A 16759-nucleotide genomic window follows, 5' to 3' on the forward strand; every position below is an offset into this window, starting at 1 on the left:
GGGCCAACGTGATGATGATATTTTTCTTTAAACAGGCGATTGCGCCTAGCCATGCATGATTTCGCCGCTGTATCGTATTCCCTAAAGCGCTGCAGAAAATAGCGCCTCAACCACAATCTCTCTCTCATATAAAGCTTCGCTTTAAAAATTATCAACATTCACATCACGCATAATTACGAACAGAACAATAAACAGGGACGGAAAAAGAGAGCAGATCCCACGCCCTGTGGGAATCGATGTTATGCGAAGCAGTGTGCGGGGAGCGTACCAAGTTAGCGAAGCGACCATGAGAGCACCAAGACGTAGGCGGCTTTTTCATGACCTCCATGAAACGCATGTCATGACATTCAAGTCACAACCTATAATTTATGTCTGAACACATTTCAGTGGTTTTTGAGTGTAACGTACATAGTGTTTTTTCGCTGATTCGTTGTCATTTTTGCTGAGTCATGGTCATGACTATGGCTTCTCGATTATCGTTTAATGTTTCCTTCACTTAGTACCCACGTCCGAACCCATTCAGTGGTTTTTGAGTGTTAAACTTTTTTCTCTGACTAATTGCCATTTTTTCTGAATCATGCTCATGACTATGACTTCTACCATCATCCTTAAGTGTTTCCGTCACTTACTACCCTCGTCAGAACCCATTCGAGTGGTTTTTGAGTGTTAATCATCTTTAGCTGAGTTTTTGTCATTTTTGCTGAGTCATGCTCATGACTACGACTACGACAAGACGTAGGCAGCTGACGTAGACCTCCATGGCACACATGTCGTGACATTCATGTCATGACCTATCATTTATGTTCGTCATACACTCTTGTCATAATATACCTATTTTGGTACAGACCAAGTTAACAAAACTTCCACGAGAGCACCAAGACGTAGGCGGCTATTTCATGACATACATGACATACATATAATGATATTCATGTCATGACCTATCATTCATTTTCGTCATACGCTCTTTTCATACTATGCCAATTTTGGTACATACCAAGCTAATGAAACGACCAAGAGAGCACCAAGACGTAGGCGGATAGATGGATAGATACTCTCAACGTGGCAAATGTTCGCCAAGAAATGCTTCGCATTTAAATGATGCGCCGCTCTTGTGTCTCGCAAGCATCTTGCGCCTTTCTCCGTACCTGGTCAATGCACTCTTGCTAATTATACAAAAGGTTGTCCACTTACCTGTCTCGCAAATAAAATTTTAATTTCGCGCGTTTTTTTAGTCCACGGCTTCACTTTTCGCTGTTAGGTTCTTCATCGTTTTTCGTTTTCTTGCGCAGAATAGGTCGACATCTTAGCCATTCCCCGTGAGTCGGTATGCGCCAAAGACGTTAAAGTCATCATCATAATCATCATCAACTCAACCTCGCGTCTCGCGAAGGATTCCCGAGACAGCGTGCCACGAGCAAGGCGTGCCCACGAAATCGCGCAGATGCTCGCGTGAACCGCGCGACGCTCGATCCAGCTCGGTTCCAGAGATTTCACCCAGCACTGCGTCCAAACCTAGAGGCGGCCCATGCTACACGGTGCTTGATGCCGATGGACCTGACACGACAGCGAAGCTCCAAAGAATGCGTAAGGCCCTTCCTTCACCCTCTGCTTCGTCGCTAAATGCGCCACAGAAAATCTGTCACACGCAGTCGTGGCTTGGTAGCTTTATCGCGCTCTCCTTCTCAGCACGAGGTCGCGGGTAGGATTGTCCCTCGAGGTAGCCGCATTAAAATGGTAGCCGCGTTACCATCGTCCTAGGTGCGGAAGACATTGTGGCAGAAATGCAAGTGCCAGCAAGAGAGAACAATCGGAACTCCCTTTCTATGTAACTTTACATGATTTAATACTATCTGCAGTCGTTGCGTAACCGGCCTTTAGGCATGCTGTCGACCCGCATTCACGTTGCGGTGCATGCATTAGGCTACTGTTAAAATGTATGTGGAGCTAGAAACGCAATAACGTAGCCTAGTAGCTTTCGATGTGTTCGCGTTTGAATTAATACTGTTCGTACCTCATAATATAGCCACGTCTGAACCGAAGAACGTATCACGTCACAGCAAGACATGGGAAAACAAAACTATACTGCTTCTAGTCATTTCTTTGTATGTTTATTGCGATAGCAATTATATGGACACTCAAAAGCAGATTTCTGCCGTCGGCGTCGCCGTCGCCGTGAGGTTTTGTATGACGTCATTTGGAGATGAAATCGTCGCCGATGATGATAAGTGGTTCTTGAGGGAAAGGGAAAGGTTGGCGCTATCTTCTGCAGCCCTTGAGGGAGCACGGCTCAGCGCCAATTCGTCGCCGCGCGCCGAACGCTGTAAGTGCGAGTGAAAGGGCGCGAGGGGCGCGTCTTTCACGGGGAGTGAACGCACGGCGGAGAACAAACGCGCGTTCTGCGCCATGCTCGCTTAAGGGCTGCAGAAGTAGGCGTCTCTTTTCTCCTTTACAATCACCATATATGTAGAGCAAACGCGCCTTCTTCCGACGCGCGAGAGGCCGTGGGGGAGGGGGAGGGAAGGGAGGCGACGTTTAGCTGCGGCAGCAAGTGCCTATTTATATTAGAGGCACCGGCAACAGTCACCAACGCCGCACGCATTTTGAGCGAACGCGGGCAAAACGCCGATGGCGTCGACAACAGTTCTGCGTGTTGCCGATGCTGCTGCATGTATAAGTTTATACAGCTGATAAAGCTAATATCATTACTCCGTATAGCTCTCTACAAAGTTGCTATCGCAATTGATGCTTCGCCTTTCAGGTGAAACTGCGATAACTTTTTTTCCCACCATATACACCTGGTGTAGATGAAAATGCAACGCAGGGCCATGTATTGGTTTAGTGAAAGGTTTAAGCTACAATGTCACGCCTCTCCAATACACCAGACACATTAAGAGCTAGTAAATGTGCCGGCAGCTTTACTTTCCGCTTTTCATTCGTTGTTAAATTAGCTCATTTCATTAGAAAAATGCAGCTAAGGTTTTGCATCGGGAAATGTTGCTGACATTGTTCCTGAAGAAGGTTTCTGATGCCCCTACGTGGGGTTGCGCAATTGTATGGCAGTGGAGTGCAGGCTACGAGGCCTTCTGAGGCACTCAAATCTGCCCCCGAGAAAGAGTAGACTACGCTTTGACCTTATGGGGCACACTCCACGACGTCACTTGCCTCCGCGAATATCATGCTCCTGATTAGGTGACGCCCGCGGTAGTTTGCATACCGATGCCTCACTACAGTAAAATGCAAAGGGAATAAGTTCCACATTATGACGACACGAACAGCTTGCCGGCTGCCGCCAGTTTCAGTGTAGGCAAGGCATTTTACATCGAAGCTGTTTATGGCTAGTGTTCCATGCTTTTTTCGAGTACGTCAACAAATTTGCATGCGCAGAAACTCAACTCCCGAATGTGATGCAAAATCGCTTCAAACCATGTAAAAGCTTGTACGTCTCATCCCTTGGATATACATCTTCAGTAGATTGGTTATCAATAGGTACCATTTTCAAGATCAGTAGACTTCCAGGTAGATAATAAGGGTTTCGCAAAAATTTTCCATTGTGTGACCCATGTCGGCCTGGTGTACGCTCGCACTGGCCTCTCTTTGTCGTCGTTCGAAGCGCTTGCGTGCCTAGTTTCCTTCCGCTCTGCCGGCGTGGCGGTCCCGTACCGCGTGTCAAGTTTCTTCCGGCTCCACGAGGGGGCCGTAGTCTTCGACGCGAATGTATGCCGCCGATCAACACAAAAGTGTGTGTGCGTGTGTATTTCTTCTGGATGACCGCCGTCACCACTCCGGAGAAATAAAATTTGCTCATATCTTTCATCTTAGTTCTGTGTCACCTCTATATGTCGTGTGCTTAACGGCTTCGCTGGTAATCCACCTTCATAGCAGTGTATTCGCGCGTGATTTTTATTTTTCGACAAAATTTACACGTCAACTTTCTGTAAATTTCAGAGGAATATTAGCCTTCTATTCTAATGTTACTTGCCAATATTAATCTTCAAACAGGCGGAAACCACTCAATAGGGATGTGCTATGTGAACAGAAAAATTGAGTACGGGCACAACATGTGTTTGTCTACAGGTTTGCAAGATGGGACCACAGAGCGGCCGCCTGCCAGAGCCCGGTCCGTACATGGTCGATAGCTATCCCAGCTTGTACCCGTCGGTCAACCAGCTCTTCTCCAACCTTTGCGGCATGCGCAGCATCCTGCGCCATCGCCGGGTGGACCTCGACAAGTCATGCATGGCCAGCGCAGTCCACGGCTGTTTCCATCTTGCGGAGCTGACCCGATGGAACAACTTCCTGTGGGTCATCAACATCGAGCTACGCCAAGGATGGCTGGCCCTAGCTTGCATGTGCGGACGCGTGGTTCCTTTCGCCTCCAACTTGCACCGCAGGCGCTCGTTTATTCTGGTTCACTGGCCGGAGATGCAGCACCGCTCCACCGAGTTCGCGGAGCTGCGCGAGTCACGCAGGCGACCAAACCAGTTCTGGGATGGACTGAGCGTGAGCCGCAACCTGAGGCACGCCAGGCTCTGCTACCACCTGCTGGACTACGCGCCCAGGGACCTGATGGACGCACACTCTTCCACAGTTACCACGCTCGACACGCTGGATATCGTGAGCGTGCGTTTCTCGAGCGTGGGCTTGAGCCTGCTGTGCGAGCTGCGCGATAGGTGCGAGGCCATGAGCAAGGCTGTCTTCCTCGAGAACTAGATCGACGTGCTTGGGTCTCAGGCGCTGCTGCGATGATGCGCCGTGCTCCGATGCAGCACCAGATCCACGTCGGCGAGTCGTTCGCGACTGTTGACTCCTGCTGCGTGCTGGCCGGCCTGGTGTCCTGAAGCGCAGTCATCGTGGACCTCGTCGTCAGCCGTTGTGCGACACGAACGCACGGGACGCGGCACGGTTTCGCGCCGTTGTCCGCCCTAGGCGCCGATCGGCGCGCGACGCTTCAGGTGGTCCAGAAGTGCAACTTTCATGTGAAGGCGGTACACCCAGAGCACCCAGCGAATCGCTCAGTGCCCTGGCGCGTTTCACTGCTCTTCCACCTCAGCGCGAGATTCACGTGAATTTCAGTGCATATTAAAGTGATAGCATTCCTTAACTTTTGTGGCCGCTTTTCATTATTGAATGGTGTCGCATAATAAACAATGGGACATACACATTGACCCAGGTGGTCTACTAATTTGGGCAGTTACGTTTGTGTTGGCTGCTGTGTTCCCGAGCATAGTACCTGTGCCACTAGGTACCTGTGCCAGAATCGGACATGAAAGCAACAAAAACGCGTAATTAACTCCAATTGACTGATTTTTTTATTCGGTAACGCTCACTGCAGTTGAATTACTTTTTATAGTTACCAATTAGATGTAACGAGTTATTCACGAGACAAGCTTATAGGCGACGCAGCTTTCAGCGCAGTGAATTTGGCGGAAACTACATTAGAAGACGCGTGGTCGGTTACATGCAGAAGCTTCAAGGACGTTCGTGTTCAGACCGGCTGACGCGGGACATCAGTATTTCTTTCCTCGTGAAGAAGCTCCACTACATATTGGCCTACGATTCGCACCATCCTTTTTTGGCTCGATTGCGACGGCAACACCGGACGATAATGTCAGTAAATTGCCTAAGACGATGTTTCCCTCTGCATTTGCCCTATGGGGATAACATTCTCTGATCGCCAGCAACAATGTAGGGCTGTGCTTCATAGAGCACGCGACTCGGACGCGAGCTATGGCGCATTGAGTAACAACAATATTATGCGGAAAATATTCGTACCGTTACAACATCGCCCTTTTTTCCAGCGCACAAGTGAGTGAGTTTTTATTGTCGCTTCTGGCTTGCTGAATTAAAAAACGAGGGAAGATAGCCGACGAAAATTTCGGAACGCAGTTGTTAGAGAAGATAAACGACTTGTGACGGGCTGCAGAGAAAACACTAAATTATCCAGGACACCTCGCTCAATTTGCTATGTTTGTGCAATCTTTATAAAAGTTGAAGAGCGATTAACCTAAATGAAATCGATCACATTTCTGTAACTGCTAGATTACTTTAGTGCAGCAGTAATTGGTCGCAGTAATTCATTGCAATTTTAATGTAGTAGTTCGAGATTCAGTGAAGCCACTCCTTGCGCGCGCAGGAGGCAAATGCCGCGCGGTGTTTCTTTGCTTTTTTTCTCTACTGATCACGAGCTACATGCGGATATTGTTCGCAAGCGCTGAGCAAGATGGCACTTTTCAATGCAAGACATGCTCGAACCATTAGCGTAGCCGAAAATTTTTAGTTTATATGTACATACAGAGTGGTCAAATCTAAGCTTTACGGAATTTTAAGAAATCTCCTGTGGCAGGTAGCTTAATTGTTATCATTCAGCTGGATTATTCGATGAGGCGGACATTAGTAGCAGGGGATATCGAAACACATATTCAACTTATTAACAAAATTCACTAATTTTACTTATTAGTTACTTTACAACACATCTTGCAATCTACGAATTGTGAGAAGTGAGTCAGCAAGACGCATCCAGCAAAAGCATCCAGAGCATACATGTATACACGTGCATTTACAATCACACGCACGAACGTACGGCTCAAAAGTTCGCGTGCAAACGCGCAATACCTTGCAACAAAAAGCGCTGCAATGTTTTTCAGCATGCAGATGACGTTTTCTCGCCGAGGCCGGAAGGCAAGAAATGTTTTGAAGGGTGCTTCAAGAAAACTTCACACACGTGAGGTGGCCAATTATGTGAGCGCATACTGGCTGCCGAAACCAGCCGATTAATGATCATCGCCAAGACAACTATCGTGCCTTCAGCTATGTCAGTGGCCGTTAACAGAGTGTCATTTATTACTAACCGTCGTTCACAGCAGCTGCACGTTTTCGATATATATGGTGCATACACGTAGACTTACATGCATTTCAAATGTTCACATGCGCACATTTTAGCAACGCTCATTTTTTACGTTTCATTCATGCCGCATACTTAACTGCTGTTTCGAAGCGCAGGAAATCTGCAAGTAGAAAAATACGCAAGATGAAGAAGCTTCTATATCAAATTTATTTCGTACAAGGGAATGGATGACCAATGGCAGCTGGCAGCTAGGCAAGAGTGCTGGTTCGTCGAGCATTCGGGAGCCGAATTCAAAGCAACTGGAAAGGCAGCAAGCTATTAAGTGTAACAGCAGGTTATTTTTATAGCACTAATCACAACAAGATGGCAAACTTGCAAAGCAATTATTCACACATTACAGACTCTAATTTGACAACACATTTCTCTTAATATCTTGATACTACTCAAAGCAGAAGAACCAGTAGTTGAAGACACTGTTTCAAATCAATGAAATCATTAAAGCAGGCTTTGGCCACAAAGCTTTGTGATCTATCGCATCAGATGCAAGGAAACCTTACGCCAATCAACAGTGCATTCAGTCCACTCCCGCCCACAGAAAAATCATTCACCAAAGCATTACGTACATTTCGAGGAAGTTTGATTGAACGACAAGTATTTGTTCCACTGGCTGATATTAAGCTCACAAGCTAGCATACATAATATTCATGCTTACCTTCTATGGCAGCAATTAGTTAACAAAATAAATAAACCTAAACAAGACAATAACTTAAGACAACAATCAACTTTACTGTTCTCAAAATTTCACACAATAAACGAAAATGTCACAGTTATGTCAGCTACCACACTAAATATGTCTGTGCCAGCTTTGCACCCGTTTTGTTCTTGTACTAGTAGTGCAGATGACAACCATCTGCATGTCTGTACATGTCCCTCCATCCCGACATGAGAATGCAGGTCATTAAGGTCAATTTACTACAACACAGCGCTCATTAAATATACAAGCAGAATTTTACATTCCTCATTTCGAATAAGGCCGATTGAACAAGCAAGATATTGCGGGCGGTAAATGCTGAAGCTATCACAGTTGTCTCATAAGCGGGAGCGAACGAGGTTTTCGCTTACTAGAAAACAATAAACACTAGAAAGTACATCATCCAACGTTACATAGTCATTTAGACAATTAGAACGGCGAACGTCGGAAAAAAAATTATAATGAAAAAACGGAGTACAGAAAACCCACGCTGCAGTGGGCAAATTGTAGCTGTTAGTATTTAATCTGTCGAACAGACTGTTCCAGACCCACATAGTCACAACAATCATACAAGCAACACAGCGAATTGGGCGAGTTGGTAGGTTAACATGGTTAACATTTTTGGCGTATATGCGCAGAGCTACACACATGTGTTGTTCATTCTTTGTCCCGCGTCTCGGTCGCGCGGCACATATACGCCAAAAGTCTTACACGTTGTTACGTATTCGGCGGCTCGACGCCGAGGGCGGCAGGACGACCGGCCCAAGGAACAGACGACCCACGCAGTGCCAGGAAGACAATCCCCTTTATTCTTTCAGCGACGCGCTTTTTGTGCGCTACGTAGCCAATCAGGGTGTGGCAAAAATAAAAAGAAAAGATATCGCGGCAAGCGGGGCAATCTTATCTGCAGGCCCCAACGTAGAGTGCGACCAGCACCGCGAATGTTACAACGTGAACAACCTCGCATGCCAGGCGTACGCATCTCAGCGTTAACAGGGATGTTTTGACGTCATGTTGCGCCACGTGATGGCTCTCGGCGAATAGTGGCTCGAGCAGTGCCGGAAAAGTTATGCGCAACTCAAGTTACAGTAACTCTATTTCGCGTTGAAGACAATGGCAGGTGTTGCTTTAGACAATGTATATGCGGCTGGGTTAAAGAATCTATGCGCCCGTGTATGAATTAAATGCGTTTGGAGGAACATGCAGGTGTATTATAATATAAGTCTACGCTCACCCTTGTAATTTCATTTTGTCCTCTTGAGTGAACCGAGCAGTAAGTTTTTCCGTCACACCATCCGAACAGGCCCACGCAACCGGTGCTTCCGATTTCGACTATAGCATACGGCATTTATTTATTTATTTATTTATTTATATATTTATTTATTTATTTATTTATTTATTTATTTATTTATTTATTTATTTGTGCACACTGCTGCCCTATCTGGCTAGGTTGGTGCTCACCTGATAAGTTAAAGAAAAATCGTAGTACAATAGCTGGAATTTTGGCATGATAGAATTAGTGTGCTTTCATTTGAAGCTGGAGCAGAGAGAAAGACGCGGTCGGAGAAGACGGAGGCGCAAAAAAGACAAATCACAAATTTTTGTCTCGCCTTTTTTATGTCTGGGTTCGAGACTTTCCTGTCCTTCCTGCTCCGACATACGTATCTTTTCATGTAATATCCTGTATAATGCATGGTCATAATTAAACAGAGGTGCTTTATATTATCCTAAAGACGACCACAAAGGCCAACATATGCGCACACATAAGATTATGCAATGCACTCTGTCAGTTTCTTTTTCGTTACTGGAAATAACGTCGCACAGTGGGGACACCACGTAAGGACCATCTCGAAGTGGAGGAGAAGGCGACATGAGGACGTAGGTCGCAGCATCAGGTTGCAGGCGAACAAATTCAGCAGAACGAAGTCGGGACTTGTGGTCTTCGGTCGGGTCGGCAAAGTAATGGGGCAGTTCAAGGCGAAGGGTGCCGGTTGCACAGTCATTAAGTGCTAAATGAGCAGTCAGGAAGTCGATTCCAAGAATCACTTCGTGGGGACACTCGGCCAGTACAGTGAACAGGGCTAACACTGGACTACTGGACACGGGCGGCGCACATTCCCATCACGGCATTTGTACTGCCATTTGCCACTCGGACGGCCGGCGACTCGGCAGGTGTCAGGACTTTACGGAGACGGCTACGAAGATCTGATCGCATAACCGACACCTGAGCGCCAGTATCGATGAGGGCTTGAACGGGTACACCATCAACAAAAATTTCAACAAGGTTCGGTCGAGCAGAAGGGGTCAGCAGAGGTTTTGCAGTACGAGTCGTCAACGCAGCCTCACCTCCGGGGGCTGTATTGTTTAGTTTCCCGAGAAGCGGCCCGCGTAGGACGGGGACGAGGGACGTCGAGGTGTAGGCGAGCGGGACAGACGGCGTTGCGGCGAGGGCGAGCGGCTAGTGGTGTTTCCCCGAGAGCGAAGGCCGGCATGGTATGGTTCAGAAAGGGGCGACAGAAACCGAGGGTCTCGGTCGAAGCGGTCATCAGCGTACGGTCGAGGCGAGGAGTACCAGCGGCTACTACGGCAGTGGCGGGAGATGTGACCGACCCGGGAGCAAGCAAAGCAAATTGGCCTGTCATCCGGTGTTCGCCACTCCGAGAGGTTCCGATATCGATTCGGGAACGACTGGCGAGGTACAGCAGAGGCAATCACAGGAGCGGTAGGGGTGGGACGTGGGCGGACGGCAGACTGGATATCCATGTTTGCAATTTCTTGGCGGACAACAGCTTCAATGAGCGAGATGGTCATGTTGTGCGTATGGGGACAGTGAGAACTTGGAGCCATAGCCTCAAGTTCGCGGCGGATGACCTGTGTCAAGCTTGGCGTGGCAGGCGGATGTGATGCAGGAGGGTCGTTGCAGGAGGAAGTGGCAGCCGTATTGGGAAGTCGGTCGAAGCGTTGTACGATGCGTTTGCTCTTCGCTTGCTCAAAATTCCGGCATTCCTTTATGATGGATTCAACCGTTGAGCAGTTCCTGCAAAGCAGGAGGTTGAACGCATCGTCCGCGATGCCCTTCAAGATGTGTCCAACCTTATCGGCCTCCAGCATGTCCGCGTCCGCTTTACGGCAGAGAGCCAGAACGTCTTGAATATACGCGACGTACGATTCGGTTGGTGTCTGGACACGAGACGGTAGCTCTTGCTCGGCCTCCATTTGACGTCCCACAGGTCTTCCGAAAAGATCGCGTAGCTTTTCCTTGCAGGAGTCCCAGCTTGTACTTTCGGTTTCATGCGTCTCGAACCATACCTTCGCGGTTCCTCCCAAGTAAAAGATCACGTTGGCCAGCAAATGTGTGGCATTCCACTTGTGCTTTCCGACGCGCTCACACGACGTTAGCCAGTCTTCGACGTCGACCTTGCCAGTGCCAGTGAAGATTCCCGGGTGACGTAGCTGGGTTAGTACCACTTCTGGCGGTGTCTGAGCGGCGGAGGCAGCGTCAGCGACGGAGGCAGCGTCAGTAGCCATAACAGCGGAACCGATGTGACGCCCGCTGCGAAGATCCAGGGCCGGCTTGTGGCGAGATTACCCCGCACTTCCACCAAAATGTTACGGGGAGAAAATATATGTATTTACAATATATATACAGTTAGAGGGTTGTAGCTCTGTGGCCAGGGTGACACCATGATGATGATGATGATGATGATGCCTCAACACTTGGCACAACCCACTGAGGGGGATAGGCCACGAACCGGGTGGTATTATGATAGAAATTTAGGATAAATTAATTTATAAATACATAAGTATAAAAATAAAAATAAATGACTAATTGAAAACGAGAGATAAAGCAATATTAAAAGAATTAAGTAGTCTATACTAAGTTAGTCAGCCTTGCCTGGATAGGAATAGTAATATGAATTTAATAATAAATTAAATACAGCAAAGTAAATACGTAGATTTTGAATAATAATAATAACAATATAATTGTGGTTTTGTGACTTTACTTTTTGAATTTGCTAAAGCTATATTTTATTGAAGGATAAATAAAGCAATCACGTAACAATGGGAAAATATTAATAAGGCAATCTTTTTGTGTCCCATAGAAAGTTATAAATGGCTCGGCAAACATTCCCGTGGGCATATCCTCACACCGTGGCTCCAAGTGAGAGTAAAACTGAAATGCTTAACGGCAGTCCTAGATTACGAAGTGGGATTTCTAAACATCGCTGTCAATGATTAGAAAACCGCCGACAGGATAATTAAAGTGATCGACAGGTTCTGGTTCATTGCAGAGGTAGCATAATGGTGATGCCGCCAGACCACATCTGTGCAAGTAAAAATTTAGTTGTGGAATACGGCAACGCAGTCTTGTAAATGTTACTTCGAATTGCCGGTTGGGACACCACTGTCGATTCCAAGAATAATTTAGATGTATAAAGTCTGTTGATTTTGCCAGTGCGAGGCTTTTCTTATCTTCAGTCAAAGAAAACTGCCTATATCTAGCTGCAGTGATATACGCAGTTGCCGGCAGCACAGATATCGCCGGACTCTTTAAAGAAGCCCGTGCTAAAGAATCAGCTATTTCATTAAGTTGGATGTCTCGGTGGCCTGGTACCCATACTAAATGAAATAACTTTAAGTGGGGAGGCTGTCAAATTGTAGATGCGTTAAGCGCGCTGCATACAGAAAGTGAATCTGTGACAATAATAACTTTTGTAACATGTAGCGGTAACTTTCGCAATGCAAGAATTATTGCCAGAAGTTCGGCCTGAAAAACTGATGTGTAATCTGGCAGGCGAAGTGAAAAACACCCATCGAAGGATGGTGAGTATATTCCCACGCCTGCCTTCTCTTCACACGAGGAAGCATCAGTCGCTATTACATTTATTGAGAAATGGGCCAAATAATCTCGCAAAAGGGCATTCAAATATGTTGGTGGCAGCAGTTTTGCGTTATTGGGGAAAATATTCATAAATTCTATTTTAAAGGGCAATGTGGAGCTATCAAATGGAATGATTTCCCTAATATGAACATTTAAAGGTGCTAATTTGCCTTCACAAATACAACCTGTGGGGTACGTAACCGAGGCCACGTGATCTCAAAAAATGAATTTGGTTCACTAATAAATATATATTCTGTACGTCTAAGAGGCGATTCATAAGCCCTTAAGTAGGTTTGAACCGTAAGCATACAGAATCTCGTGTGAAGATAAGGTAAGCGCGCTTCCTGGTATAACACATTATTAGCAACGAATTTGGGCAGGCCTAAACATATTCGAAGAGCTTCTCTCTCTAAAAGAACAAGTGGTCTTATTTTATATTTTGCACCTCCGGAAAACAAAACACATCCAAATTCTATAATCGGTCGTACATACATACGGTAGATCATAATTAATGTGTCACTTCGCATACCAGAACGCCGGTTACTGAATCTACGTAATAAACCTACGGCTCGTGACCCTTTCGTTGCAATATTTTCTATGTGATAACGCCAGCTAAGTTTTTCATCATATGTGATACCCGGGTACTTAAGCGACTCTACTTGTCGAATTATTCTCTGATCATATACTAATGATAAATGTATCGGCCCGGAAAGCGGAAAGACAAGGACTGCACTTTTTTACGTTTAGAGACAGGTGAAGAGTTTGAAGCCACGTCTCTAGCACACTGAGCTATATTTGCAAGGACAGGTAAAGGGAATTGATGTCTCTTGCTGTCGCGAAAAATGCGATGTCGACTGCATAGACTTAGAGATGAACTTCCCGACTCAGTGGAATTGAACTGATCAAAACGTTAAATAGGACAGGAGACAGAACAGCCCCCTGGGGCACCCCTCTTGTGTGGTCGAATTTGGTTGAAGAAACGCCGTTTTGAAAATAATAAAATTTTCTATTTCTTAAAAATGCAAAAATCCATGTCGGTATATATCTCGGAAAATTGTAGGACTGCAATCTGTCCAGTAATAGTGGGTACTCGACACTGTCATAAGCTTTCGCCACGTCAGGAGTCACTAAAGCACTCAATTCTTTTCTATTTCTAGCAAGTTGGAAACGGCTTTCCAAGTCTACATGCGCACACCAAATAGAGAGACCAGGCCGGAAACTTATTTGACTTGGGCTCAGTAACGAATTTCTAGATATATGATCTATCATGCGATCATATAGAACTCTTTGAATAAGTTTTACCATATTTGAGGTACGAGAAATAGGTCGAATATTGTCAAGATTGTAGCCAGCTCCTTGTTTTTTAAGCAGCGGAATTATCTTGGCTGTCCTCCATTCTTGAGGAATCCAAGCATTTTTTAGAGAATAATTCACGATGTTTAGAAGTTCCTCAGGACACATTGCGAACAAAATTTTTAGCATGGCATTGGAAATGCCATTAGGACCTGGTGCTGAGGCAGGCAAAGATCTAACGATATTGGAAATCTCCGACACTGTGACTTCCACAAAGTCATTCCCGATGGGAGGTCTTAATTGTCGATTCGGCAAACGTGATGTTAAGCGTTGAGCTAATCCCTTTCCTATGAATTCTAATGAAGCAGATATCTCGCGTGGTGAAAGAATTATCGATGTAGTATTCGCTGATCTCGGTATGAACTTTCTACACCGAAGGAATCTGAACAGTGCTTTTTTGTTGTTAGGCTTAGAGAGGAATTCATGATGTTTTTAATCATATTCGTCTTTGGCATTCGATACAGTTCTCTTGAATGTGGCAGCTGCAAACTTATAATCACTCCAGTTACTCGGAGACTGATTGTTAAGTAGTTTTTTCCAAGCGGCTTTTCGTCTTCTATAATCCCGCGTGCACTCCGAATTCCACCAAGGAGAGTGAGTACGTTTATCTTTGTTAATAGTGAACTGAGATCTTTTATATGAACTTTTTAATACCGCGAAAAGACTCATGGCTTTCATGTCATCCAGCACCGTTATCTGGGAGTTGAGGGTCGCTTTTAATACACTCTGAAATTTCTGGTAATTGACAAAAATTCGCACCGGAGACTCTAAAGAAGTAAGAGGGCACAGAATATCAAATCTAATGGGTAGATGGTCACTGTTTGAAGCAGAGTCGACTGTAGACCAGGAAGTGACGCACATCCCCGAACTGGAAAATGTTAGATTCAATGCTCATTTATAACGGCCTTGAATAAACGTAACTGTTTTCGTGTTTAAGCAACAAAATCTTGATTAATTGCCCAGTCCGATAATCTTTTTCCACATGAGTCTGTTCGGAAACCCCAAGCCACATGGTGTGAATTAAAGTCTCCCGCTATCACAATTTCTTTCCTACAAGATTTGACAACGGTATTAAGGTATCGAATATCTTGAACACCTGCGGGAAAATACGTATTAACTAAAGAAAACGGAGAACAACCAGGAATAATTACATCTATTGCTAGTATCTCGCACTCCGTAGACATATACTGATATGATATTGTTGCTTTGTGGCATATTTTATTTGTTATCAGGAAAGCGAGTCCTCTGCCTCTCGATGGAGGGTCCAATTGAAATAAACGGTTGTTTCTTATGTGGAAATCTTGGCCATTTGATAGCCAAGTCTCCGGCAAAAGAATAATGTCGGGAGAAAATTGAGAAAAAAATATACTAAATCTGTGGCTGCAGAAATAATGGAAGGGCAGTTCCACTGTAATACCTTTAAAACACCTATGATGAATTAATGCCTTCTGTAGAAATCACTTGCTCTAAGATACTGTCTTTGAAAAAATCTTTCTTCGAAAGACTGTCTTTACCGTGTTTAGCGGGTTTTGATTTATGGATAGAACTTGAAGAATTGGGGTTAGCATCGGATTTTGAAATGTTATCTTTAACAATTTTTTTGGTTTTGGAGTGCGGGACAGAGGTGGATGAATTATCATTAGGTGATCTTGTGCGTTTAAGCGTCGGAAGATCCATTTCTACGTCCTGGTTGTTTTCCGACACTGATCCAGAGAAGCATCCGTTGTCGGTCTGCTGAGTTTAAGTTGATGGTCTTGTATTTTAGTGCTTTCTGCAATGACTGGCGAGGGATCTATTAGTTTCCCAGCGTTCGATGTAATGGGATTTGTAGGAATCTGTGAGCTAGTGTTAGGGCTCACTACAGAACTGAAAAGCTGAATCACTTGTGATGTCATCACATGAGCTATAGTCTCAGATAGGTTTGATGTTAGTCGTTCCATTGCTTTTGACAGCGCTTTTTCGACAGCTATCGCAATAGCATGGGAAAGGGTTGAGTCTGCAACCATTTGTTGACGGGCTGTCACTGCTGCATATCCCTTAGATCTTCCCTGGACCTCAGCAACAGCATCACGGAGTGAGCAACGTCTCCTTTCAATTACTTCCAGAATTTGAAGTTCCTGTGTTCTCGCAGGACAGTTCGAGTAGTTAGCGGGGTGACCACCACTACAGAGACAGCATTTCTCTTCTTCGGATGAGCAATCAGTAAAATTGTGGTTGTCACCGCAATTACGGCAGCGTGGAGAAGATCTGCAGCCCCTCACGTTGTGACCGAATCGCCAACAGTTGGCGCATTATAGAATACGTGGAGTGAGAGCTTCAACCTTGTAAATTAGGGGCCAGACCTTGATTTCTGTTGGACGCATCGTCCCAGCACATGTAACTATCACTGACTCAGTTGGAATCTTATTGTCAATTACTCGGCTACACCGGTAAGCAGAGATGACACCAGCCACCGAAAACATCTCTAAAATTTCTTCAGGTGTCAAACTGACGTCTACACCTCGAACAATGCCTCTAGGGCATGCAAGATGCGGTGGGACAAAACATCTCACCGGATGTGAAGCGAACGTAGAGCAATTCAGCAGTTCCTTGGCACAGTTGTGGTCTGGCGAGCAACATAATATACCTCCCCTGCCGAACTGGCGGACCTCAGTGATCTTTCGGAAGTGAGTTGACGCCTTCTACAATTCCACCTGAATCGTTTTCGGGTTCTTGATATTGATTATGCCCCCGTCGGCAGGCACCATGGCCACGGGAACGTTGCCGGTTCCACTGCGGAGGAAAAAACTCAAGCGGTAGCTCCCGGGAGCTACCGAGGCTGACCACGGGGAATCCCCGAGGCCAGGTGATGAGACAGACATCAAGCAGGGCTGACTAACTCAAAAACGCATAAGAATTATTAACACGTAGAGAAAAATAGTAACGTAAA

Source organism: Dermacentor silvarum, chromosome 1 (assembly GCF_013339745.2).
Source record: "Dermacentor silvarum isolate Dsil-2018 chromosome 1, BIME_Dsil_1.4, whole genome shotgun sequence".
NCBI lineage: Eukaryota > Metazoa > Arthropoda > Arachnida > Ixodida > Ixodidae > Dermacentor > Dermacentor silvarum.